We start from the raw sequence: 27,655 nt of genomic DNA on the forward strand, positions 1-27,655 counted from the left end.
TTCTGTATTTATCGACTGTAAAATGACCCCCCCCCCCCCTTTTTTTGAAGCAGCTCCTTGGGAAATGTTTATTTTAAACATATTCTGGCTATTAAAATTTACAAACTGTTTTATTGATATACATCATCGTACAATCTCTCTCAAAAGGTTAATATATCCTATTGCAAACAATTGTGATGTTTTCTTCCATAGTTTTTGTGACAATGATGTGCAAGTAGTTTTCTGTCAAACAAAAAGTCACTGAGTTAGTGTTATTCTGCTTCTTAACATGAGTCTCACTCTCTCCATCATTATCAAACACCAAGTCATACTAGCTTCGAATTCTGCAATGCATGCATTTGGTAAATTCCTCTTTACCTTCAGCACCTTCAGTGGATAATTTCTCGAGTAATTAGGAAGCCTTAATTGTTTCTCCCTTGCACATTTTGTACAATCTGTTGCTCCTAATTTGGTCTCCTGAAAGTCTGTCATGCAGAACTGGCAATTTCTAATTTAGTCTCCATCTGACACCAAATACGAACATTTGCTTCTGTGACATCAAAATTTTTCTATGGCTGATGTATTTGTCTCTAGAAAATCAGCAACTATATTGATATTTAAAACAATTCTCATTTATCCTTCAGTCTCAGCTGCACATTTTTAATTACATGACATGTTTCAATCTCTCTGAATTGTTTTCAAATCTGAAACAAAACTACTTTGTTTTAGATCTATAAAGATGATCCAGAGAGATTAAAACATGTTGTGTAATTAAAAATACACAACATAGACTGAAGAATAAATAAGAATTTTTTAAGAATCAAATCTTCTCCCTGGTGCACAGTTGTTTGTGGTCCTCGCTTCATGAAAAACTGTTAACTAAAAAACGATATTGCGTGGTCTGTGTGGACATAGATCGACATTTCTCATGGCCGTGATTTGCATTCATTATGAATTGCTGGAATTTACTGTTCTTACGACCCTGAGCAACCTGAATAACAGCAATATATTATCCTCTCGGCTCCCTAATACTGAACCCACTTTGGGTTAGCAGTTCATCTCATCATTTGTTGCCAACCTTGAGAATTAACATGCCTGTTGTGCAAAAACTGCTTTTTTACCATTGTTAAACCTTGTCTTTCAGTGTTGTGTTGCATTTAGTGTGTTCTGTGTGGACATACTTTTGTTAGAATTGATTTGTCTCCTGTATAAATGTATATTATTGTGGAGTATTTTTTGATTTGTGGTCAGTTCAGTTGTGCCTTTAAATTCAGGTGAACTGAAGTTTAGACATGTTAGATATTCATAAAAAAAAACAAGGTATGTGGAATGCATTCCCATAGTTGCCAGTATGATGAAATTTTCTGCACGGTCATCACTACCCTCCCCACATTTAGCCAAACTGTTGTCACAGCACCCTGTCCCACCTCTCTGAAATTATCAAATTAAGTCTGTGCGTGATCTCAGCTACCAAAGTGTCAACTGCGAATGTAAGACAGTCCTTATGTAAATCCAAAACACAATATATAGCCTTGACTTGACAATGGAAGCTTTATTTGCAAATGTAAGACAACCTTGTCCATTTTACATTTTTGAAAAATAAATTTGGGGAAAAAAACATTGTCTAATAGTCTGGTAAATATGGTAGGTAGTCGTCATGCTGACACTGAATATTGAAATGTGATTTTACATCTGCTGTTACAAGATGTTGATTGCTTCACATACAGCTCTCCCTTTGTTGAATTTGACCTTCTGGTTGTTGCCCCTGGAACAGTTATTGACTGAAAATTTTATGAAATAAATTTTGTAACCAGAGCTTCCACAAATATGTGAAATGTGTGGCAAGTAAGTGAGCATAGGATGGACATAGGGCATTAGCAAGATGTTACGAAGATTGGAAAGATGAAATAGAACTGGTACAAGAAATATAATGTGCAAAATGAAGGAACTCCATTTTGTCCCTACTTTACATTGCTGCTGACTCTTCTTGCTTCTCCTAGCACCATTGTCATGTATGAAAAATTGCTTCACAGCAGATCATATTTTCCCCTGCCCCTTTTGCCTCTTTAAATTCTGATCTCTCTCCCTGTCGGTAGTTCATGTCCCTACCTCTCCCTCAAATCAGCCACTGTCATACCACTTTTTCACATTTATTTATTCCTTGTCTTTGAATTACAATCCCCCCCCCGTGAACATACGTTTTCATTTTCTTTTTTTTATATGTGGCTTTTCCACTAGCAAGTAAATTTCCACAAGTTACTTACAGAAGCTACTTCTGCAAATTTCTTTGATATTGGAAACACCCCTGCATCAAGTCGACTTTCAAGTTTTACCAACTTCCGCAGGCTAGGGGGAACAGTTTTTTTGCATCTTGCTGCAAGTACTTACCAGTTGTTACAAGTTTTTCTCAGACTTAAAGAAGTTTTGATCTTCAGCACTGGTACAAAAATATCAGTGTTCAAAAGAACTTGGAAACTTGAAAAATGTGTAATTGGCAACCGTCAGTTGAGGGAGTGTGAAATGAATTCACAAATTGCATTGTTTCACCAGAAGGGGAACTAGAATGGCAGCACAGACATCTAAATTTTATCGATTTTTTAATGTTACCGTAAACATAAATGTATTACATTTGTAATAAAAGTAACAAATATCCTTTGCAAAAAAAGTGATTAAAATGTGATCTCTTGGTGGTATAACTTGCCACATTTTTGTATCCTGTTTTTGGATATTTGATTGTTCAGTAGACTAGTGATGTTCAAAACTTGCACATGACATTCTCAGAAAATTTTTAATCAAGCCAAGTCTTCCGATTTTAGGCGATTGGAAAGTGTTTTGTGATAACTTAAATATGCATGCCTCTTTATCGACTTTTTTATTCAGACATTTCTCTTTTCCTAAATTTTTGGTTTATGTCACAATTTTTCTTCAGTAATAATAATATAACACTGTTAAGGGCTGCTGTGTTTTTTGAGCATCATGCCATAGACTGCCACTTGTTTTTGTCTATCTCACAGTGCGACTCTAGTCAAAACACTTCTATTAGTACTTGCAGCAAATTCCTGAAATTAACTTGCCCAAGTGACGTGTGAAAGTAAATTTATGCAAATTTTTGTACTATTGCAAACGTCTCAGTAAGTGATTACAGAAGTTGCAGCTGGTGAACACACCTTTGCATCAGAAAGCAAAACAATGAGTAGGTATTTATAAAACTGTTTCATCCATTGTGTAAAAGTGTCTCAAATCACATCTAGTGCCAAAATCTGTAATGTATGTTTCACTTTGATCTCCACCGAATTGAATAATTATTGCAACATTTTGCAGATTTTCTTCTGTTTTTGAGGTTAATGGATGTCCTGGATGTTACTCATCTTCTGCCGACTCACTTCCACTTTTAAATCACTCATAGCACTGGATAGATACATACGTGGCAGAACAGTTCATAATGTGAAGGAACCTCCATGGAATACAGTCACTATGAAGAAACTTCTGAAGAAACAGTGATTACATAATAGGTGTAAAACAAAGCATAAGGCTATAGATAGAGAGATGCTGAATGAAATGTCTTTGACTCTCAAGAGAGCAATGCATGATGCCTTCAATAACTACTGTAGCAGAATATTGGCAAATGGTGTTTCACAGAACCCAAGGAAATTCTGAACTTGTATAGAGGCTGTTGGTGGCACCAAAGTTTGTGTCCAGTCCCTAGTGAATGAGATAGAAACTAAAATTGAGGGTAGCAAAGCAAAAGGTGAAATGATTAATTCCATTTTCAAATGCTACTTTACAAAGGAATACCCAGGAAAACTGCCCCAATTTAATCCTTGTACCACTGAAAAATGAATGAAATGAGTATTAGTGTTAGTGTTGTTGAGAAACAGTTGAAATTGTTAAAATTGAACAAAACTCAATGGCCCGATGCAATCCTTGTCATGTTCTACCGAATTTGCAAATGAGTTAGCCCCTCTTATAACTATAATCTGTTGTAGATCTCTCGAGCAAAAGAATTTGCCCATTTCTTGGAAAAAAGCCCAGGTAACTCACGTCAATGAGAAGTGTAGTAGAACTGATGCACGAAACTACTGTCCAGTATCCTTGATATTGATTTTTTGTATAATCTTATAACATATTCTGAGTACAAACGTAATGAAGTGTCTTGAACAGACTAATCTCTTCCATGTCAACCTGCATGGATCCTGAATATATCGATCATGTGAAACCCATACTTGTTTTGTAAATAAAACTACCTTTTCGTGGTGAACTGAATTTATTTTTTCCAGACGTGCTTCGCCTTTTTCTTACTCTAAGGCATCTTCAGTGGGATCTAGAACAATACAGTTTTGTTATTTTCGAACAGTTCACATCACATTTTTTGGTTTAAGTAAGTAATTACTTCCAGCTTTTTGGCATCTGCGTTTCATCTGGTCTGGAGGTTGCTCTACCACTTTATTTCCGAAACATAAGCAGTTTTGTAATCGGAAGTTTTTCTTTCACACTGTTTACTGTGTTTCTCTTTGTTTCTCGTGGTGCACTATTGTTCTTTCGTCACTACTTCAAACTATTTGTTGGAACACTGATTTTAACAACGTAAATAGTGTGACTTCATTGTGTGTTTCCTCCTGTTTGGTTTGTTTACCTATTTATTGCCAACCTAACAAAGTATATGTTGAAAACTAACATCTATTCATGATGTTTATATCTCTCTGTGTGTGTGTGTGTGTGGGGGGGGGGGGGGGTTGTTTGAGTTTTGAGTTGTAGAGTATTGGATATGAATGTAACAGCTGTTAAAGAGTTAGAGTGAAATTGAAAGCTTTAGTGATCAGCTGATTTCAATTTTGATTTAAATGTTCTCTGCACGGGTTCACGAACAACTGAGTGAAAAGGTTTTGGGTGGTATTATTATTATTATTAGCATCATCATCCACTTTTGGAGTGTTATTCTACGAGGGTTGACTGAAAAGTAATGCCTCCACCTTCGTAACTCTTCAGTATTTGGCAGCATTGGTATGCGACAGGTACTGGCTTGTTCCATATCCTCTTCTCTACAGCTCCAGTTGGCGGGAAGCCATAGCTTTGAACGGTTCATTTGTTACAGTGTAAAGTTTGGAACCCTGCACAGACGGTCCGTCAATGCAATTTAAACAGTGTGTAGCCATTGAATTCTTGACAGCAGAAGGTATCACCCCAAAGGAGATTCATCAGAGAATGAAAGCAGGTTATGGTGATTGTGTTGACGGGAGTACTGTGCATCATTGGGCGAGTAAGTTTAAAGATGTTGAAGCGGGAACATCTGACCTGCATGACAAACAAAAGAGTTGGGCGTCCTGTGATAGCAACCACTGAGTTTCATAAGCAAAATGTTGACAGATTGATTCAGGACAATCGTTGTATCACTCAGAGAGAAATTGCAAGCACAATTGTCATTTCACAAGAATATGTGGGTCACGTTATTGCTTTGCTTGGCTATTGGAAGATCTGTGCACGGTGGGTACCCCGGATGCTGACTCCTGAATTAAAAGCGCACAGACTTGAAATTTGCCAGGAACTCCTCTCGCATTACAAGAATGAAGATGAGGCCTTTCTCCATTAAATTGTGACAGGAGACGAAATGTGGGTACATCGTTACAACCCGGAGATGAAATGTCAGTCTATGGAATATTGACACAAAGACTCGCCCCAGAAAAAGAAATTCAAGACGCAGCCCTCAGCTGGAAAAATCGTGGTCACAATATTCTGGGACGCAGATGGTGCTATCCCTGTTGATTTCCTTGATCATGGAACAACAATAAATTCAGTGTGTTACATCACAACACTGCGAACTCTAAAATTATGGCTAACAAATGTCCGAAAAGAAAAGAAAATGTTTTCCTGCAGCATGACAGTGCCAAACTACTCACTTCACGTGCCAACAGAGCAGAACTTTAAGACTGAATCCCACCACCGTACAGCATCCTCCAAACAGTCCAGATTTAGCACCATCTGACTTCCATCTGTTCCCGATAATGAAAGACGATCTTCAGGGACATAATTATGCTTCTGATGAAGATGTTGAGATAACTGTGAGACTGTGGTTGGGGAAACAGTGTGTCGACTTCTTCCGTGACGGCTTGAGAAAACTTGTTCATCGTTGGCAGAAATGTATTCAATTGGCTGGTGGTTATGTGGAAAAGTGAATATTGGTAATTTCTAAGGATTATTTCTGCATTTGATTTATTAAAATATTCCCATCCAAACCCAATTAACAAAGGTGGAGGCATTACTTTTCATTTGACCCTCATATTATGTATGTGTATTAGTGTAAACAGTGACTGGTTTGGCATGTGTACTTGGCTATTCAACAGGTTTTCCTATCTGCTTTGGATTTCTGTATGTGGTAATTTTCTTGCAGGGTTAGGAGGTGTTTTTTATTGTTGATTCTTATTATTTTCATGTCTTCCTCTCTAGTGCTTGGTTTGTGATTGTGTTCTCTTAGGTGTTCTGCAGATGTGGAGTGGTTTGTCCATTACTTCCAAGCTCTCATGTGTTCTTTGTATCTGACATCAAGTGTTCTACCACTCTAACAAATTTGTTAAATGAAAAATAACTTGCCTTTTTCTCACATGACATACTGAAAGCTTTGGATCAAGGTAGGCAGGTAGATACAGCATTCTTTGATTTCTGAAAAGCATTTGACTCAGTACCACACCTATGCTTATTATCAAAAGTACAATCATTTGTGGTATCAAGTGAAACTTCCGACTTGTTTGAGTACTTTTGGTAGGTGAATACAGCCTATTATCTTGAGTGGAGAGTCATTAACACATGTAGAAGTATCTTTGGTTGTGCTCCGGTGTAGTGTGTTGTATATTAATGACCTTGCAGACAATGTTAATAGCAGCATATGGCTTTTTGCAGAGGATGCAGTTATCTACTATGAAATACTATCTAAAAGAAGGTACATAAACATTCAGCAGAACAAACACATAAAATACGGTTGTAATTGGCAAGCTTCTAGGCAGAAGGGTTGAAGGAGAAGGAAGCAGGTGAAGGAAAAAGACTGGAGAGGTCTAGGAAAAGGGGTAGATTTCGGGAAAGTCACCAAAAACTGCGGCTCAGGGGAGACTTCCCGTACGAGATGAGAAGGAAAGACTGATTGTTGGGGACTGCAATGGTCAAGATTTTAAAACCTGAGAGCCTAAAAATAGAAGGCAGGGTAATACGCAAGACAGAGATTACTACTAAAACATCGTGGACAAGTTAATAAGAGTGAAAAGTTAAGTGCATAAAAGTAGAAGACAGGGTAATATGCAAGACAGAGATTACTACTAAAACATCGTGGAAAAGTTAATAAGAGTAAAAAACTAAGTGCATTGTACATAACAGAGATGGGAAGGGGGCGATGAAAAATAGATGGGAAAGACAATGAAAGATGTAGAAAACTAAAAGAGAGTGAAGCAAAGAGTAGTTACAGTGAAGAAACACTGTGGCAGAAGAAATTAACGCAAATTAAGCCCAGGTGGGTGGCAAGAACAAAGAACATGTTGTAGGGCTAGTTCCCACCTACAAAGTTCTGAGAAACTGGTGTCTGGGGGAAGAATGCAGATGGCGCATGTGGTGAAGCAGGTGCTGAGGTCACGAATGTCATGTTGTAGAGCATGCTCTGCAACAGGATATTGCGAATTGCCAGAATGCACCCTCTGCCTATGCCCGTCCATTCTAATTGGTAATTTGGTGGTAGTCATGCCGAAGTAGAAGGCCAAACAGTGTTGACATAATAGTTGGCATATGACGTGTCGTTTTGCAGGTGGCTCTCCCTTTGATAGTATATGTTTCACCAGTTACAGGGCAGTTATAAGTGGTTGTAGGAGGGTGCATAGGGCAAGTCTTACAGTGGGGACAGTCACAGGGATAGGAGCCATAGGCTAGGGTTATCGGTACAGAAGGGGTATAGGGTCTCACAAGAATATTGTGGATATTAGAAGGACAACGGAAAGCTATTCTAGGTGTGTTGGGCAAAATTTCAGACAGAATGGATCTCATTTCAGAGCATGCTGGAAGTCGTGGCTCTGTCGAAGAAGCTGATTAACACATTCTAGAGCAAGATAATACTAAGTCATGAATGGTGTGCTCCAAAGCTGTTTTGTGGTGGGATCAGCAGCACCAGGATTGGATGTGATGGTCCAGGAAATCAGCTTTTTAACTAGGTTGGTGCAGTAATTATGTGCAGTGAAAGCTGAAGTGAGAATGGTGGTGTATTGCTGTAAAGAGTCTGCATCCAATCAAATACGGTTGGCACAGATGCCAAGGCTGTATGGGAGGGAGCGTTTGACATGGAAAGGATGGCAGTGGTCAAAATATAAGTATGTTGTTTGTTGGTATTTTTGATGTGGATGGAAGTGTGTAGCTGGCCTGAGGTGAGGACAAGATCAACATTAAAGAAAATGCCATGGGAATTGGAATAGAACCATGTGAAATTTAAATGGGGAAGATATTGAGAGATTCCAGGAATTTTAGCAGGTCGGTGTCTCCATGAATCCATGTGGTAAAGATGTCATCAATGTATCTAAACCAAATCAGGGGCTGAAGAGTTATGGATCCCAGGAAAGCCCCCCTCCAAGCAGCCCATGAAAAGGTTGGCATAGGAAGAAGCTATCCTCGTTCCCATGGCTGTACGCCTGATCTGTTTGTATGTCTGCCCCTCAAAAGTGAAGTAGTTGTTGGTAAGCATAAAGTTGATTAAGGTGAGTGGGAAGGATGTCATAGGTTTGGAATCTGGTGGGTGGGGACTGAGGAAATGTTTAGCAGCAGACAAAATATGTAGATGGCGGATGTTGGTGTAAAGGGAGGTGGCATCAATGATGACAAGAAAGGTGTGTGGTGAGAGTGAGACAGGCACAGATTTCAGACAATATAGGAAATGACTGGTATTTTCGATGTAGGAGGAGAGCTTTTGTACTATGGGTTGCAGGTGTTGATGAACTAAGGCAGATACACGTTTGGTGGGTGTTTCGAAGCCAGCAACTATAGGATGGCCAGGATGATTGGGTTTTTGGATCTTAGGAAGAAGGTAAAAGACGGGGCTGCATGGTTTGGGTAGGATGAGAAGGTCTATGGATTGAGGTGTTAATCCAAGTGAGGGGCCTGAGGTTTTAGGATGGACTGCAGGTCAGTTTGAATCACAGGGATGGGATCTTGATAGCTGATGCTGTGACCATCCCCACTGAAAGACTTACCCTACGCACCCTCCTACCACCACCTATAACTGCCTGCAACTGGCAAAACATATACTATTAAAGGGAGAGATACCTGCAAAACAACATGTCATATACCAGCTATTATGTGAACACTGTTTGACCTTCTACATCGGCATGTAGGCAGAGGGTGCATTCTGGCAACTTGCAATATCCTGTTGCAGAGCATGCACCACAACATGACATTCGTGACCTCAGCACCTGCTTCACCACACGCGTCATCTGCATTCTTCCCCCAGACTCCAGTTTCTCACAACTTCATAGGTGGGAACTAGCCCTACAACATGTTCTTTGTTCTTGCCACCCACTTGGCCTTAATTTACATTAATTTCTTCTGTCACAGCATTTCTTCACTGTAACTACTCTTTGCTTCATTCTGTTTTAGTTGTCTACATCTTTCAAATTCTTTCCCATCTATTTTTCATAACCCCCTTCCCACCTCTGTTATGTACAATGCACTTAGCTTATCACTCTTATTAAGTCTGCAGCTCATGGTCTCGCGGTCACTTTCTTGCTTTCCGAGCACGGGGTCCCGCGTTCGATTTCCGGCAGGGGTCAGGGATTTTCATCTACCTCCAAGTGACTGGGTGTTGTTGTTGTCCTCAGCATTTCATCATCATGCATGAAAGTGGTGAGATTGGACTGAGCAAAGGTTGGGAATTTGTACAGGCACTGATAACAATGCAGTTGAGTGCCCCACAAACCAATCATCATCATCATCACTACTCTTATTAACTCATGCATGACGTTTAAGCAGTAATCTCTGTCTGCATATTACCCTGTTTTCTACTTTTATGCTCTCAGGTTTTCAAATCTTATCCGATGCAGTCCCCAACAATCAGTCTTTCCTTCTCATCCCTTATGGTAAGTCTTCCCTGACCTGCAGTTTTGGATGACTTTCCTGAAATCTACCCACTTTCCTATGCCTCTCCAGTCCTTTTCCTTCACCGTTCTTACTTCTCTTTCAACCCATCTGCCTGAAGGAGGAGCCACTGGCTCCGAAAGCTAGCCAGTTATGTGCGTGTTCTGCCTGTGCTTGGTGAGTAGATTTTTTATCTATCCAATTAAATAATTTTGTCAGTAACTGTTTGTTTTCGTTGTTACGTATAAATATTCAGTAAGATCTTGATAGGACTTCAAAGTCATTCAAAGATTGGCAACTCACTTTAAATGTCAGAAATGTAAAATTGTGCACTTCACAAAACAAAGAAACATAATATCCTGTGACAATATCAGTGAGTCACTCTTGGAATTGGCCATCTCATACTGATACCTGGGTATAACACCTTGTAGGGATATGAAGTGGTATGGTTACATAGGCTCAGTTGTGGACAAAGCAGGTGGTAGACTTTGGTTTATTGGTAGAATACTTCAGAAGTATGATCATTCTACAAAAGAGATTGCTTACAAATCACTAGTGCGACCAATTCTAGAATATTACTCAAGTGTGTGGGACGCAAATAGGACTAAATCATCACTCACATAGCGATCTTGATGACAAGATTAGAATAATTACTGCATGCACAGAGGCATTCAGACAATCATTCTTTCCATGCCCCATAAAATGGAATGGGAAGAAACCATGCTAACTGGTACAGTGTGTCTGCTGAGCATCTCGTGGTGGTTTGCAGAGTGTAGATTTAGATGCAAATGTAGATGTAAACAGCCTTCGGATCACAGCATTGTCACTGTAGATCAATTTCAACATTTCATGAGTTTCTTTGGCACTTTTCTGTAACTCGAAACAGAACTTAGTGTTCATGAATTGTTCAAAATCCTCTATATCCATCAGACTTAATAAGCACAATCTCACTCTATTGTCTCTGGATGCTGACTGACAAGTCTGAAATTGTTTCAACTTGACACTTATTGTCTCAACAGATCAGGCTGTCAGACAGTTTCACCCGTTGGTTGTAGTGTCAGCAGTTGCTGCTAAAAAAATTTGTTCACCATGTTTTTTAATCACACCTCATATGTTGAATAAGGGGGTGCAGCAGGAGGGATGTCATACTGTGGAAAGATTTATTCTCAAAATACGGATAAGAGTAGTTCAGGAATAAACAGGAAGATTTTGCAAAAAGGGGACAAATGCAAGAAATGATCCCTGACAGAATAAGGGGCAAATAAGGTCATATGCATATGTGGCCAGAAATACATTCTAAGAGAGATACTCCCATCTGAAAGTGGAGATAGATTTTAATGTGTATGTTTCAGTGACTGAAAGCACATGTGAGAACACACCGGGCAGGTGTGAATGTGCTAGCTGGTTTTAGCTCCACATACAAGGGTAGTGACCTGAAGTATTATCATGTAGTAGCCACATTACCCTTTGTACTATTAAAGGCCCATCTTCCTGCAGGGGAGGCAGGTCACCTGGAGGAAGTGCATGTATGTCTCATGTGTGAGGCATTGTGGAAGTATGACTTGACCCATGAGTCACTTGCCAACTTGTGCTGATGAGTCACTGCCACTGTACCGTGGGGATTTTCCAAAGCCCACAGATGGGTACTGTGAATGTTGGGCGATAACACCCTGCATTTTGTAGCTTCGTCTTTGAATAGGACGGACAACAGAAATCCCGGCACTATGGCAACCTGTGCAACAAACTAGTGACAAAATTGTTACTGTGGAGCCAAGTCTGTAGGTAACACAGGCCGCACATGTAAGTGATGTGGATAGTGGCAGTTGTCATGGAGAATGGCTGTCCTCCTGCTGGCAGACCATCTGCGTGACGCCGGTATCGCAGTCACTGCCAAAGATCTTTTTTGTCCACCTTTGAGTGGCTCTACCTCTTTAAGAATGCATTACTGGCTGTATGTCTGACTGACCTTTGTTTGCTCCATATTCTTGCTGGGATCGTTTCCTGCAGTTTGTCCCCATTTATCAAAATCACTCTGTATTACTACGTCTTTCATACATATCATGTAATGGCTATGCTGCAAATATATTAGGGCCTCTTGAAGTGAGGTATACTGGTAATCTGTCCATTTATAGACCATTTTAAGAAGTGGAATAGGGAAGACATATATTGTGCTGTGTGGAATGTAAAAGTAAGTGTAGGTCTCAGTTTGATTTTGCATCAAATAATACAAAAGTTTTTCAAGACATGTATCTCAAGTTGCTATATTTGATAACTTAGTACTACTTCAATGATAAAAAATTTCCTTGAGCATGTCATTATCACTAAATCAGTTTTTTATGTATGTATGTGTGATTACTGTTACTGTTACAGGAAGTTCTATACACTTTGCCTTTGAAGAAGTGACAGTATATCACTACTTGCAGTATAGCTTCCAGACTAGCAGTACTCTTCAGACAGCATTGAAACCCATTCTGACCCCTCCCAACACCTCCCCCTCCCCACACTCCCCATCCCTCCCAATTGCCCCCCTCCCCTCCACACACACACACACACACACACACACACACACACACACACAGAGAGAGAGAGAGAGAGAGAGAGAGAGAGAGAGAGAGAGAACTACAGTTCAGTTACGAAGGAGAAACACACTCGTGCTTTACACAACTTCTCAAGTACTCTCCTTAAAACCACAGGTACTGGTTCATCTTGTCAAAGCAGTTATGTAGGTGTTCCCTACAGCATTGTAAACAGTCCTCTGGTGCCAAGTCAGAAGAACATTTTAGTATGAAATTCTAGTTGGAAATCTCTGTAACAAATATTGTTATAATTACAACATTTTGTTAAAAAGCCTCACATTAACACTGTACATCATTTGAGTAGTAGTCGTCTCCTGCCCCACCTTTTCACCCCACACAGAGTAAATTGCTTGAAACAATAAATAAGCCTGGGAAAATTTCGGCATTGTATTTCACATTAACAACATGCTACAGAATAAACAGATACTAATAAATACAACAAATATTACTATCAAATGCATGGTGTCTCCTGTTCTTTCAGATGGGAAGTAAATTTGGATTGGATGGGAAATATGTTTGGATAATGGTTATAAATTGGAAAATCCCAGATTCGAGCTCCAGTCAGGTGCGAGTTCTTCACTCGTCACCATTGAATTATTTCAGTGCCCCAAGTGGCTGATGTTGGTACTTCTCTTTCATCAGATACAGCTAAGGTGTAACATATGTCACTTGTGCACATGGATCATACCTGTAACAGGAGTACCTTAAAGGGGTTGGGGAAATTTTTATAACTCGGACAAAAATAGACTTCCTGTTAGCATAATCTTATTGCAAGGATACTGCCCTGGATAATAATACAAATATTGAATATAGATTTTTTAATGTGAAAATAATTTAGAGTAGTTTACATTTTTCTGTGTAGAGGAATCATTGAAAAAACAATGTGAATGCAAATTCATTGGTTTATTAACATTTTATGTGTTTGTATACTAGCTTAACAATCTGTATCAGTACACATTGTTTTGTTGGACATGCACCACAATCGTCAGGGATCTGCAACCAAATTCCATTTGATTGATGTGACATTGTAGTTATGGAAAATAATTGTTTTTTGAGAGTTTGTGTACAATTTTTATGAAAAAATGGATATTTGTCATTTTCTGAAAATACCTTATCAACATACTCTCTTTCAAGTTATAGGTACTGGTTCACCTGGTTAAATCATTTTGTGACAGTCTTCAGGAGTGCATTGTAATTAGAAATACATATTTCTGATATCACTCAAACTGCTGCTCATCAAGGGTTGGTTTCACTTCCTAGAAGGGAAGGAAATCATTTGAGGATGTAAGGCAGAAGTGTAACTTAGAAGAAACCTCTTTAAATGACAGAAAATACTGGTATCAAATGGTATTGATGTTGCACATTTTTAGAGAGGCTCATCAATTTCGCCTCAGTTCTTTGGACAGTTTTGTCCCTGGAATGAAGTGGTCAGCTCACATTTCAACCACATTAAAAATCAGTAGGAGTTGCTGAAAGTGCTACGATTGTTAATTATTCATATAAAATGAGGTACTCTTTATTTTTGCACCTTTAAATTACAGTACAGTATCACGTGGTGCAGTGTTTTGACAGTTTCTTCAGTATATTATGTGGATAGTGAAAACAAAATTAGCGTCAGTGTGGCAACACACACACACACACACACACACACACACACACACACACACACAGATGCGAAGTTGTTAGCTTTCAGAATGAGGGTGCCTTCTTCTTGCAGAAAAGGAAAGGGTTTGTGCATGAGAGATTGATAACCCTTATGATTAAAGTCACACACAAAACCACACCCAAGAGAAATATACTGAGCTCCATGAGAAAGATGAACAGTTGGAACTGGATGAGATTTGAAAATCTGGTCAGTTAGATGTTACAGAGCATGTGGTCAACAAGTCACAAAAGAGCTCAAATACATCAGAAACAAGCTAAAAAGAGGGAATAAATGAAAGAAAAATGGTAGCAAAGGAGAAAAAAAATAAATGAAAAGGTAAGACGAAAAAATTGAAATGATAAAAGAAAGAAACAGAAAATTACTGTAAATTGAGACAAAGTAGGCAATAAATACTGAGCATAATTTGTACAATAAATAAGCAGCTGCTAGGGCCCATATTCACAACTTGGTGGCTGTTATATTGACATAAAAGGCTGAAGGTAATTTTAGGAAGGTTTTGATGTGGTCAAGTAATTGAATATGCAATCAGAATGTTATATAATAATTATAACTCTTAGTCTTCATCACAAGGATGACAATGATCCTCACAATGTGTTTCTCATAATCAGGAAGTGGAATGAGTGATCTATATTTAAATTGAAAAAACGTTTTATAGCCAAGATCGCAATAATTAATTCTATTACTGACAACTGGTTTCGCCAGTTGAAACTGTTATTTTCTAATCTTCAAAAAAGTTTTGATTATGAATGAGTTTATCATGATGATAATGTGGTGATAAACTCTTCTAATAATTTCAGAAGTGGTGATAAACTCATTATGGAACACAATTTATAACCAAAAAATTTTTGAAAATTAAGAGATGACAGTTCCAACTGTCAAAACTGCCTGTCAATAATAAATATTAATCAGTGTGATATTGATTGTAAAAAGATGTTTCAGGTTTCAATTGGTTACTATAACCTTCAAATCAATAAAAAAAAGCAAAAACATAATATCTTAGATTGTCACAATATAGAAAAATAATTTTAATTGAAAACTAAAGATACAGAAATATCATACCTACAGTATTGTAATTACTGTAGGAAGATGATATAAGCATTATATACAGGTGAAGACTGTTTTGCCTGCCTCTGTGCTATACATTAAAAAGTGGAAAGATTTTAGGCCACTAAGGGAAAAAGAAGCAAACACAGTAACACCAAACGAAGGTACGAAAGGCAAATTTAGTCTTTGTACTGTTACATATTACACATACTAGCAGTAAAAATAACTGAAGAAGGTACTGAACTTAAGTGTTCATAAATTATACATAATAAGAAGGATGCGTTGCACAGGTCTTACTGCAGAGGCAGTCAAACGGATGAGAACAAGGCAAGGCATGGTCCGGTAGGCCATGGTATGTGATTAGGATCCTGTAATCCTTTTCTGGTTTTGAGATGATCTCTGCAATCTCAAAGTTTGTTGAGTTGACCTAGTATATTTATTTATGAACTAGATGTGTGGGGCGATTCCAGGCAGAGGTGAAACTGGTGGTGTATTTCTGTAAGCAGACAGTATCTGAGCAAACACGTTTGTGCTGAAGCCAAGACTGATGGAAAGAGACAATTTCACATGGAAAGCGTGGTAACTGTCAAAGTGTAAGTACTGCTCCATGTTGGTCGATTTGATGCGTGCTGAAGTGTAAAAATGGTCGTCATTTATGTGGAATCTATCATCAAGGAACATTTGAAATTTATGTTCTAAAATAGTTGCAGAGCTTCTAAGAAATCCTACCATCTCCTCACAGTCACCTACACGAAACAGTCATACATTAGACAAAACTATCACATTTTGCATAAGAAATTATTCAGTGGGTGAAAATAAAGAAAGCCTTTCCAGTTTAGGTAGCTGAATCGCTGAAATATTTGTAGCCTCTAGAAGTTTTTGGAAAATCATGCTTTCAGCACGTCTGTATCTTTATTAAACTACCAGTTTTAAGCAGAAACAGGCCATCCTTAGCTATAATGTGACATCATTTATCAGATGCATGACATATCATAACTATTAACAAGTGCCATGCCATAAATCATTGTATTTAATCCAGCTGTGATGCTGGCGTACGTACAATGCACACACAGTAAGTCGTGACTGAAGATCGCATTCCTCTCGAGTCTTGCAGTGTTTTTCTCCATTGTCAGCTGTGTGCTGTATGTATCCCAGCATTATAGTTGGGTATTACATGTTGGATTATGGTATAATACTTGTCAATAATTGTGGTTTGTCATACATCTGATTAACGATATCACGTTATACCAGAGGATGGACTGTTTCTGATAGAAACAGGTTGTTTAATAAAGTGGTAATGTAACTGTGTGCAAATAACGATTTTCCGAAAATGCCATAAAACTTTGACATTTTAGTCTCACCCTGGACCTATATGGTACGAATGTCATCATTTACTGAAACCCGCTAGTGATAGAAGGTCCATGACCTTCAAGAAAGCCCCATCTAATAGCCTGATGAAAAGGCCGGAGCCATCTCAGCTCCCATGACAATACCCTATCATATTAGAAATGCAGGCAAAGCATGTACATAATTTACAAATGTATGTAGTAGATCACTTACATCGGAGTCTACAAGACATCTGAGGGGTTTACAGGGCTCGAATTCTATGGCACCTTTCAACAATATGTCAGACAGTCTGTCTTGGAAAGCTGCAAGTGCACTCCACCTTGCTTGTTTTTCCCATCTGTATAATAAGTCACTGCATTTCCCATGGTTAGATCCTGTTAAGTGTCCTACTGAGCAGATCAAGTTTCCATTATTTATTGTTGTCTTGGAGAAAGCTATGAAGCTGTGAGGGACTATTATTATATACTTTTCTTGCGTCCAAGCTTCGCGGAGGTTGAAGTTTGCTATCTATTCTAAGTGGGAATGTGTGGAGTGAAGTCTGTTGGATCGTATAGCAAGTATATCTTTATGAATAGGCAGCTGTTGATTGTTGCAAATTTTCTTTTATTCCCTCAGAGGATATTCTTTCTTCTCAAGTTAGATGGTGGAAAGCGGCTCAGAGCAGGTAACCAGAATACTGAAGTGGACTTACTTCTATTAGTAATAATGCGCATTGTTTGATGTAGTCGCCCGTGTAACAGTTTTGTGTGGCTGCTCTTTATCCAGGCAGGCAGCAGTGTTCTGCCAGTAAGTAGAAAAAGCCAACGGCAGATAACTGTAAGGTTGAAGCTACAGAACCCCATGTTATACCCCATATTTTTTGCAGAATATTATTTCTTGACCTCTATTTAGCTGTAGTCTTTGTTACATGCTGTTTAAATGACAGCATTCTGTCAAATATAATGCTAAATTAGTGGGTATTTGTTATGGGCTAGGTGATTACTTCAGAGTATATGTCCAGTTTGTGATTGGCCAGGATATTACTCTGATGAAAGCATGTGGATTCAGTTTTTTGGGGTTCGGTGGAGGTCGTTGTGTAAGAAATTGTTGCCCCATTATACTTTTTCAGTGACCCCAATTTGTTTGTGCAGTGTTGCTCACACCTAGTTATCAGAATAGCCAAACTTCCTGGACTGGGCATCTGACATTAGTGTAAAGGTTCACTGAGATGTGCACCTGTCTTTGAACTGTACAAAACAAGTTCTGTATGTCCACATGCCTTAGATTTCAGGGATGTATGAACACATCATTTATGTAAACAGTTGCAAGAAACCGTCTGAAATACTGAAGCTGTGCAGTGTGACTGGCATATGATCATTAACTTTCTGTGTGGATTTAGCATTTATCTTTTTTCCCTCTTTATATGGAAAGATTAAGGGTAGCTTGCGATATTTGATGCTGCATACAAAAACTTAAGTGTATTTGCAGTAGATGTATCGTTTTCTATCCTATCACCAGTGTGAGATACTTGCAAAATGAATGTAATGTTGGTTGCAGCTTGAAACATGGGGTCGTTAAATGTTACTATGTGAGTGAAGTATACATTTAGCAAGACAACAGAACTAAACAAGTAAACTAAATGATCAAACTAAAGAGTACCTGCAATTAGTTGTACACCATTTGATGATAGAACAAGTACAAGAAGGCACAGTTGTAGTTAATCACATGATTGAATTTATCTATGATCTCAGTTTTTTGTTATTATCCCAGAAATCTGGCTCAGTCTCAGGAAGCAAATTCAAATTACCAGAGCAGTGGATCTTTTGGCCGATGATGGGGGGGAGGAGTGCTTAAGAAACAGCTGCAGTAGAAACAGTAAAAGTAATATGTGGCCTCTGCTGTGATGCATTTTATGTCCTGAAAGTGATTCACCGAATTTTCTTCTAATTGCATGAGTAGTAGTGTTGTGTAATGCCTAGGATATCTAGAGGAAATCAGAACTGAATAGATGTCCCATCTACCCATGCACTTCTCTCTCACTAGGTAAATGGATCTGCTCATGGGTCTGTAATTTCAGAGCTCAGTATTGTTAAATTGTGCTGCATGCTTACACTTCATACAGCATATTATCTACATTTAGCCATTTGTGAGTACATTCTCTTCACGAAGATGTTAAAATCACAACAGAGAGATCATAGTCAAGATAAAAATAAATGTATGTTTTGTAGAGGTCATATTTTTGTGGAGTTTTGTTGGAACACACTTATTGAACTAAAAGGAAAGTGTCTTTACAAATAATTGGATTTTAATAAGAATAACATTTTTAAGTTATTTGAAAGTCATTGACCCATAAAATTTCTTGCTGTAGGAATGAAATTAGGATGGTACAATATTAATCAAATGGTTAAACGAAGCATGCAGGCTTCATATTCCAAGAGGAGAAACTCATTTATTACAATCTGAGAGTTGACTTTTGGTGAGACTGATAAATGTGAATGAGACAGTGGGAACAAATAAAACAAAGATGATAGTAGGGAGTGGCAAGAGTAATTGCTTTGCAAAACCAAAATTGAATAGATAGAAAGAAATGAAATAATTAAGGAAGTCCCAAAATTTGATGGGTACAGAACATGGGATGTTACTAGAATGGTTGAAAAACAGTAGGGAGTGGGGAACAGAATAGAAGTGTTTGGTGCAGTGCAGTAGACTGTAAGATAGCCAGTCCTGAGCACAGAGCTTGTTTGGTGTTGCCAGGTATCAGTGTTACTTTTGTCACAAACAAGGGTTTCGCTGCTGCTCTAATTAAACTTCCTGAAAGTAGTCAGCTCAGTGATATGCTGTCACTTAATAAACAGAATGCAGCTGCAAGACATATCAGTTGATATGGAATTGTTCTGAGAACTTTATGAGTTTGCTATGTGGCATATTAACAATGATGAGGTATATTAACCATGATGAATAGCAATTGGCTGATGCAGAATACTTGACATTAGAGAAGAGTGATTGGCATTTTTTATGGTGTAGTTTCTCATGGATGGCAGTGATCTGTGGCAGTTTGCAGTTGTAAGGAAGTCACTCAGATAAATAGATTGTTTTTAGCAGGACTGCCGCTTAGAAGAGTTAATTTTGCTCTTATTATAATGGAATATATGTTAGTGCTAGAAAGTGAATTTTCAAGTCACAGAATCAGAAATATCACTGCCAATAGCAATGTGTAATAATATAATCAAACAGATGCATTAGAAAGTTGAGTGTGTAGCATATTGTGGTACTGGGAAAACACAACTGATTTATGAAAGTGTTCTCAAAAAGTTGGTACAGTCTGTCCTAGAGTACTGCTAGGTGTGTGCCATCGAATGCAGTAGAGTGATAAGGTGATTTAGCTGTCTGTTGAGCAGGTTGGCTTGACTTACCATTTGTTTATTCTCTTGGCATTATAGTGCTGCAGAAAAGATCTACATTATCAACTTTCATTGAGAAATAATAGAATGTGCTTCAGTTCCTTGTGTCTTGCATATAGTCATTTCAAAGAGAAAATTAGATTAATAGAGATATATATGTGAAGGTCTTAATAATTTGTCTTGTCATGGTGTTTTCACTATGCCTATGTACAGTTCAAAGTCACAATGTCATCAGCTCTTCTGTTATTATGTAAGAACCTCAATTGCAATGTCAAAATGCCAGAAACATGTACCAGTGAATTTTGTTGATTTCTTCTGTGTACAACATCACAGTGAAGTAACCTTCAAGTGTTCAATATTTTGAATGCCAAAATTTAACAAATATGTCCAAAAAGGGGTGATTTTTTATAAGTGGAAAAATTGCTAGGCTGGTGCCAAATATAAATGTAAAAATTTATTGTGAACACAGCTATATATTTGTTAGTTGACCACAATATTATTGCATTTGAGAATGAGGTTACTTCGATCGACTCATGTGTTCCTGTGCAATCGAATGCCAGTAGAATGTGCTCTGCTGCTGTAAAGACCCGACAACTTGCTCATGAAGCTCTCTGGACTCCCATAGCATGCACAACGGTTGAAAAAACAGATAAGGTTTTTGTTATTTTAACTTTGCCACGTGTTTCCGATAACTGCCTTGGGAGGGCAAGTGCTATAATATCACAATTTGGTATCATAAAAGCCACTAAAACTAAAAACTGCCTGAACAGGACGTGAAGATCCAACGGTACCAATGGGCTGCCATGTCATCCTCAGCCCACAGGCATCACTGGACGCTGATATGGAGGGACATGTGGTCAGCATACCACTCGCATGGCCGTTTTGTCAGTTTACAAGACCGAATACAAAAGTCACAGTGTATAGGAATTGTGACACATAAAGCTCCTGAAATACATTCTAGAAAACTGTAACCTAATTCACTTATTGAGAAAACTCGTGAAACAAAATAACTTTAATTTTAAACTATATTTGTAATCACTCAGCAGACATTAAAACATAAAGCAGGAACAGTTTATGTTTCTAAATTGTTAATTAGATTGTGATTTGTTGCAGTATCTATTTCATCAAGGATTTTGACTAATATATGATCCAGCTTCGTTACAATTTCTTACTCACATCCTACCACCAATGTGCGTGTTTCTATGGTTACTGGAGGAGTTTTCTTCTATAATATCAAGAGCCATTAATAAGATGTTTTTCTCCTGCTGAAGTTGTTAGGCAAATTATCTAAAACATTTTGTACAGCTTAAAAAATTGTGGCAAATTGTAGGATTTTTGAAGATTAGTTGTAAACTAAGTCTTTTAATTAGTACAAAGTTTAGTTTTCTGGCTGGGGATATTTTCAGTATTTTCTTTTTACTTCATAGGCCCCACTAAAATATTTAACATGTATCTGTCATTACATTGTTACATTCCACCCTGGATTTTCCATTGTTTAATGCATATCTATTATGCCTATCACTAGATAATGTAATATAATAATGCGGCATTACCCATTCATTTGTACTATTTTATTTTTTATGTGTTGATTACACATTTTTTACTCTAATTGTGCTTCATTCTTATGCCTACTTGCAAACTTGATCTATTCAATTCTCTCATTAGAACCATTTGATGAGCTTTTGCGTTTTGGGGAGTTGAAGACAACTATCGTATAGGCAGCAAAAGAAATAAACAAAATGTAAAAATTACTTCAGTGCTTTGAGGGAAACTAAACAGTGTTTTCAAAATTAAACTTCCAATGTGTCTGAAATGTAACGTGTACAACCACTGTGTATTACTATTTTTTATGGTGGTAAGACATGGACTTAATACAAAGACAATTCGAAACCGAGGGTTACTCATAGTATCATGGGGAGAGGTATTTTGTGAATCAGGAGAGATGAAAACAAATAAATGGATCGTGGAGCAGACTGCAGTGTAATTATGACCTTAACCAAAATATAAGGGGCAATCAGAAAGTTTCCATTCAAAAGCAGTACAGTCGAGAATTGTATGGCAAAATCACTGTCAGCATTGAGGCAATCATCCCACCAACGCACCACATTGAACATACTCATTTGGAAAAACATTGTGCCCTGCTGCATGTGAAGACCATAACAGCCTGTTTCACATCCTCGTCCGATAGGAATCATCAACCCTTCAGTTCCTCGGGGAGAGATCAGGATTATAGTACGGGTGCCTGAGTGTCTCCCACTTGAGTTGGCATCATCTGTAATGGACGAGGCTGGCCTCCCAGGTCTAGCGGCATCCTGTGTCAAATCGCAACCAGCAAGGAACTTGGCACAACATTCCACAATGGTGGTTTTTGACAGGCGTGCTACCCCATACACATTCTTCCTTCTCTGCTGAATGTGTACCAGTGTTTGTCCTTCAGCAGGCAAGGAAACAATAACAACATGTTAGTCCTATTTGGATGCATTTGGCAGTTACATTGCTGTAGTTGATGATTCCACATTTACCACATGCACGTTCGAAGGACAAGAATGCCACACTGATCCCTTGCCTATACGTTGGTACTTACACCAGAATTGTACTATGTTGCATATACATTGCTGCAACACCCTCAAACGCAAAGTTTTTGATCACCTCATACAATAATTGTTGGTGGGAATTTTAGCCAGGTCAGTGAGCGGCATGTGGACTAAAGAAATTATTTGCTAGGTTCCATGAGAAAAGATATACCACCGTTACAACTTTATGGAAGGTGTAAGCTTGTTGGTAGAAAACTTGTAGTAACAGTGTCAATGCATGTAATTGAAGAACATAATGCAGATCAAAATCTAAATGAGGCCTGTATCTATTAGTGAATGTCAAATGATTAGTGATGTGAGGAGCCACTAATCATCTAATCTGTGAAATTTCTATTTCTTGAAGAAATGATAAAGATTCTCTTACCGGAAATAAATTTTATAATAACAGTATTGATAAACTTAGAAAGGGGATCATTGTGTTTTCCAAATATCTCTTTTTTGCGTTAAAAACTCATTTCTACCTCTTGGAACTTAACTGCCACCACATTATCAATAAATTGAAATTTTATCCCTCTTTTACGTAGGTGCAGTTCCCTTTCCTCAATGTGCTTTCCGAACTCTGCAGAATCTGATTCTGTTTGTATGTTTAACATCAATAGTAAATGAGACATCACAAAAATTTCACCTTGCAACTGTTCCATTACTCTGAATTCTGTCACCACTGAACTTTTTAACTGTGTGCAACATTCTTATTGGGCTCATATTATGTTTTGGCTTCTTTAATGGAGTCAACAAAGAAAAATTATACAAAATACAGGAGTCATACAGAGGAAGAGCTGCACATGCCAACCCCAGTGATGTACTATCATCACAATTTGCACCTCAGCTACCAAATTCTTAATTAGCAGCAATTGTGACACTTGGTGTTCATAATTTGCCTCGTCGCTGCCAACCCTAGTTCTTTGGGTAAGCAGCAAGTCCGCATCAGTGTCTGCTAACCTTATGACTAAACGTTACTGCTGAGCAGTGCCATCAGAGTACTGTTGTTGAACAACTTTTTTGTTTTCTTGTTCTCAGTTTTGAGTATTTTGTGCAATAATTGGTCAATATCTACATCCTCTTCTCACGGCATCTCTCACCATGCAATCATGAAATTGGACAGTTTTATCCTCCCCATGTGAAAGTACCAAGGAAGGGTGCACAGGTAATCTACCTACAACTATATTGTGCATATCGCCGTGAAGTGCATGGCAGAGGGTATGTCCCTTTGTACCAGTTATTAGGGTTTTTCCCTGTTGCATTCATGTATGGAGCATAGGAAGAATGATTGTTTACACCTCTCCATGTGCGCTGTAATTAATGTAATCTTGTCCTCATGATCGCTACAGGAGTGATGTGTAAGAGGTTGTAGTATCTTCATAGGGATGTGATTTAAAACCTGTTCTTGAAATTTTGTAAGTAGTCTTTCTCAGGATAGTTAACTTCAGTCTTCAAGAGTTTGCCAGTTCAATTTCTTTGGCATCTCTGTGGTACTATCCTATGGATCAAACAGATGTATGACCACTCATGCTGTCCTTCTCATGCACATGCAGTATCGCCTGTTAATCCTGTATGATGCAGGTTCCATGCACTTTTGCAGTATTCTAGAATAGGTCATACGAGTGTTTTGTAAGCAATCTCCATTGTAGACTGTCTGCATTTCCCCAGTATTTTACCTGTAAACTGAAGTTTATCACCTGCTTTACCCATGATGCCTGAGCCTTCGAGCAAAAAGTCTGCTGAATCTATTTCATGTCCCTACAAAGTGTTACACTAAGTTACCTGTATGAATTAACTGATTTCACCTGTGACTCGTTGGTATTACAGTCATAGAATACTATTTATTAAGTAATGGAATTTGTATAGGATTAAAAGGTTGAATTCCTATTGGAAGTCATAATATTCCTAGGTTTTATTGTTTTGTGAAGCGCACAGTTTTATATTTCTGAACATTTAAAACAAGTTGCCAAACTTCGCACCACTTTTAAATTTTATCAAGATCTGAGTGAATATTTCTGCAGCGTCTTTTAGACAGTACTTCATTATAGATAACTGCAAAAAGTCCTTCCTACAAAAAAAATCCTCAGTCCATTCACAAATTTCACTTGATCCCCATAGGATAGTACTTTTGGTAATAAGCGTAGATTTGGTGCTGAGTCAAATCCTTTTTGGAAATCAATAAGTACTACATCCATCTCACTGCCTTGATCCAAATCTTTTAGTATGTCATATGAAACAAGTGAGAGTTGGGTTTCACTTGATGGATGGTTTTGGAATTCGTGCTGATTGGCAAGAAGATCACTCTTTTCGAGGTATCTCATTTTGTTTGAGCTCAGAATATGTTCTAAAATTGTAGAACAAGTTGATGTGAAGGCTGTTGGATGGTAGTTTTGTGGATCACATGTACTATCCTTCGTGTAAGTGGGTGTGATTTGTGCTTTCCTCCAGCTACTGCGCACAGTTTTTTGTTTGGGAGATCTGTGATAGATAATAGTTTGAAGAGGGGCTAACTTGGCCACAAATTCAGTATAGAATCTGATAGGGATTCCGTCCGGCCCTGGAGCTTTGTTCAATTTTAATGATTTAGCTGTTTCTCAACACTACTGACACTAACACTTATTTCACCCATCTTTTCCGTGGTATGCGGATTGCATTGGAGCTATTTTCCTGGTTTTCTTTGTGAAGGAATATTTGAAAATGCACATGAGGCATTTCAGCTTTTGCTTTGCTTTGCACCCTCATGTGTTATCTCTGAGTAACTGGATGCTAACTTCGGTGCTACTAACAGCCTTTACATGTGCCCAGAATTTCTTTGGGTTTTGTGAAAGATCATTCGATAGTATTCTGCTATTGCTCTCCTAATTTCCTTCTGTCTGATTTTGTTCAAAGACAAACAAAGAGACAGTTTTGTCAAGATATATGAGAATAAGTTGTCACAGTTGCTAGTCTGGGTGCTTATTTTTTGTGAATCCCATTTCAGATTTTGTCCAGAGTAATAGTTCTGTACTTGTACTTCAGCATCAGCGATGCTTCACCCAATCTTTTTGTTATTTTTCTTTTTGTGCTTTGCAGATAGTCTGACACATTTATTCACCTATTATCTTCTAACCAACAAATAGCATAAACTGTACACTCTGTTTCACAATACACCCGATGCTTTGGTGTGTCCAATATAGAATGGCAGCTTTTGCTTGTACAAAAATTGTGTGAGCATAGTATGTCAGTGGTGGTGATAATACACTATAGCTTTTGGAGGATGAAATGAGGAGAGTGAACAAGAAGAAACTCTTTCTATATGGAATGATAAAAATGGAAGTATTGAAGAAGAAAATGATGATAGTGCACTTGCAGTTGGATATAAAATTTACATATAAATCAAAATATTATTATTGAATGTAATGAACAATAGATGTGATGACCTTTGTATGCCTTAATAACTTAAAACTGCCAGATCATAAGGAGCAATTCACTAACCTACTTTCTGCCCAAAATAAATGAAGCAGAGGATACGCATTTGGCAGAAAATTGTATTGTAAAGTATTAAAAGTGCACAGTACCTAAAATACGCTGCTCTGATAATCATTCTTCAATATTGCATCCACACATGGAATGAGATTATTGCATTGAGCTGTGTTCCTTTGCTAAATGTAGTTGCATATGAAATTGCAAAAGATGACCTTTAGTCATGGGTGCTGCAACTTCTTTGATGACTTGTGAAAAAATTGGGAGAAGAGGAAAGATCGTAAAGTTTCCTAACTAACAGAAATGCAAGTAGAGCAGGAAAACTGAAAACAGAGATCAGTCTTGTCTGTTATATTCTGCTGCTTGGCTTCAGTTTTTTGCACCATGCCCATAGTGTGTTCCTAAAGTGTTTTCTTCTAAGAAACTGAGAAAGTAATTTCTAATTATGAAAGCATTTGATTTATTGCACTACTTGTGTTAAAGCTGTGAGCCACAGCATAGCTTTGCAGGGGTCTGCTGTGTATAATTACTTTTTATGTCAATATAGTTTTATGTTTTTATTTCTGGTAATTTTTGTGTGTTATACTTTCGAGTAACTGTGGAAAAATGGGTCAGTTGTCCGCATACTTATTCTTAGCTGCAACTGTTTGGTCACCACAGTGAAACTGAATACTGTGGCAGTTGTGAGATGGTGCTGTGTGCTAAGACACTGTTTTACAACCAGGAAGAGTGGGGTTAAGTTCACTAAATTGTTTAAGGTGAAAATTGGTATAGTTTCTTCATGAATGATGTAATTGACCTACTTCCTCATACTTGTCCAATCAGAGTTTATAGTCTCTCCACCTCCTCCTCTCAATAATTTCATTGCCAACAAAACCATGTACTCCTCTTTTCCTTCAATCTGGGTGACATGTGGATTAGTTGTCTGTGTTCAAACTGCATAGTATGTTATGTAACATTAGTGGGAAGACGTGGTGCCTATTTTGTTCTTGAATGTTTAACAGTAATTTAGGGACTTAAAATGAGATTGCATTAGCACTATATTCTCCTTGATTGGTTCACATTTTGTAATACTTTTTGTTGTACATGAGCTATGAAATATACAATACTATCAGTGTTGTGACATGAGACAGCAGCGTACTTCAGTACCAAATTAGCCGCAATGTCAGGCATGTTACTTCCCAACTCCAATATTTTTGGTGTCTTTGGCAGATTTGGCATGGGAAATAGAGAACAAAGGTACTGACATACAAAATTGAAAGCGTTCATAAAAATCTTCAAATACTGAACTCCTGTATTTACAATAAATAATGGATTTTTTTGCTTAGTTTACAGTAATAATATGTCGCGAGTTAAATTTGCTCTTCGTGCATATATCTGTGTAGGAGATACTGATACAGATACATGTTTCAACCAGTCGTTAATCTGATCTGGAGAAGCTAAATCTTGTAGAATTCTGCCAAGAGGCATTCAGGACAAAAAAGAAACTATATAAATGTTGTATTAAGGATAGATCTACAAAATGTTGAAACCTAATGC

The 27,655-nt window shown here is 38.0% G+C and overlaps 1 protein-coding gene across 4 annotated transcripts in view; it reads left to right on the top strand.

Annotated features, from left to right (window-relative positions):
• LOC124802124 (calcium homeostasis endoplasmic reticulum protein) overlaps window positions 1-27,655 on the top strand; it is a 341,070-nt gene that overhangs the window by 77,133 nt on the left and 236,282 nt on the right. The gene's annotated exons all lie outside the window — the stretch shown is intronic.

Source organism: Schistocerca piceifrons, chromosome 1 (assembly GCF_021461385.2).
Source record: "Schistocerca piceifrons isolate TAMUIC-IGC-003096 chromosome 1, iqSchPice1.1, whole genome shotgun sequence".
Taxonomy (NCBI): Eukaryota; Metazoa; Arthropoda; class Insecta; order Orthoptera; family Acrididae; genus Schistocerca; species Schistocerca piceifrons.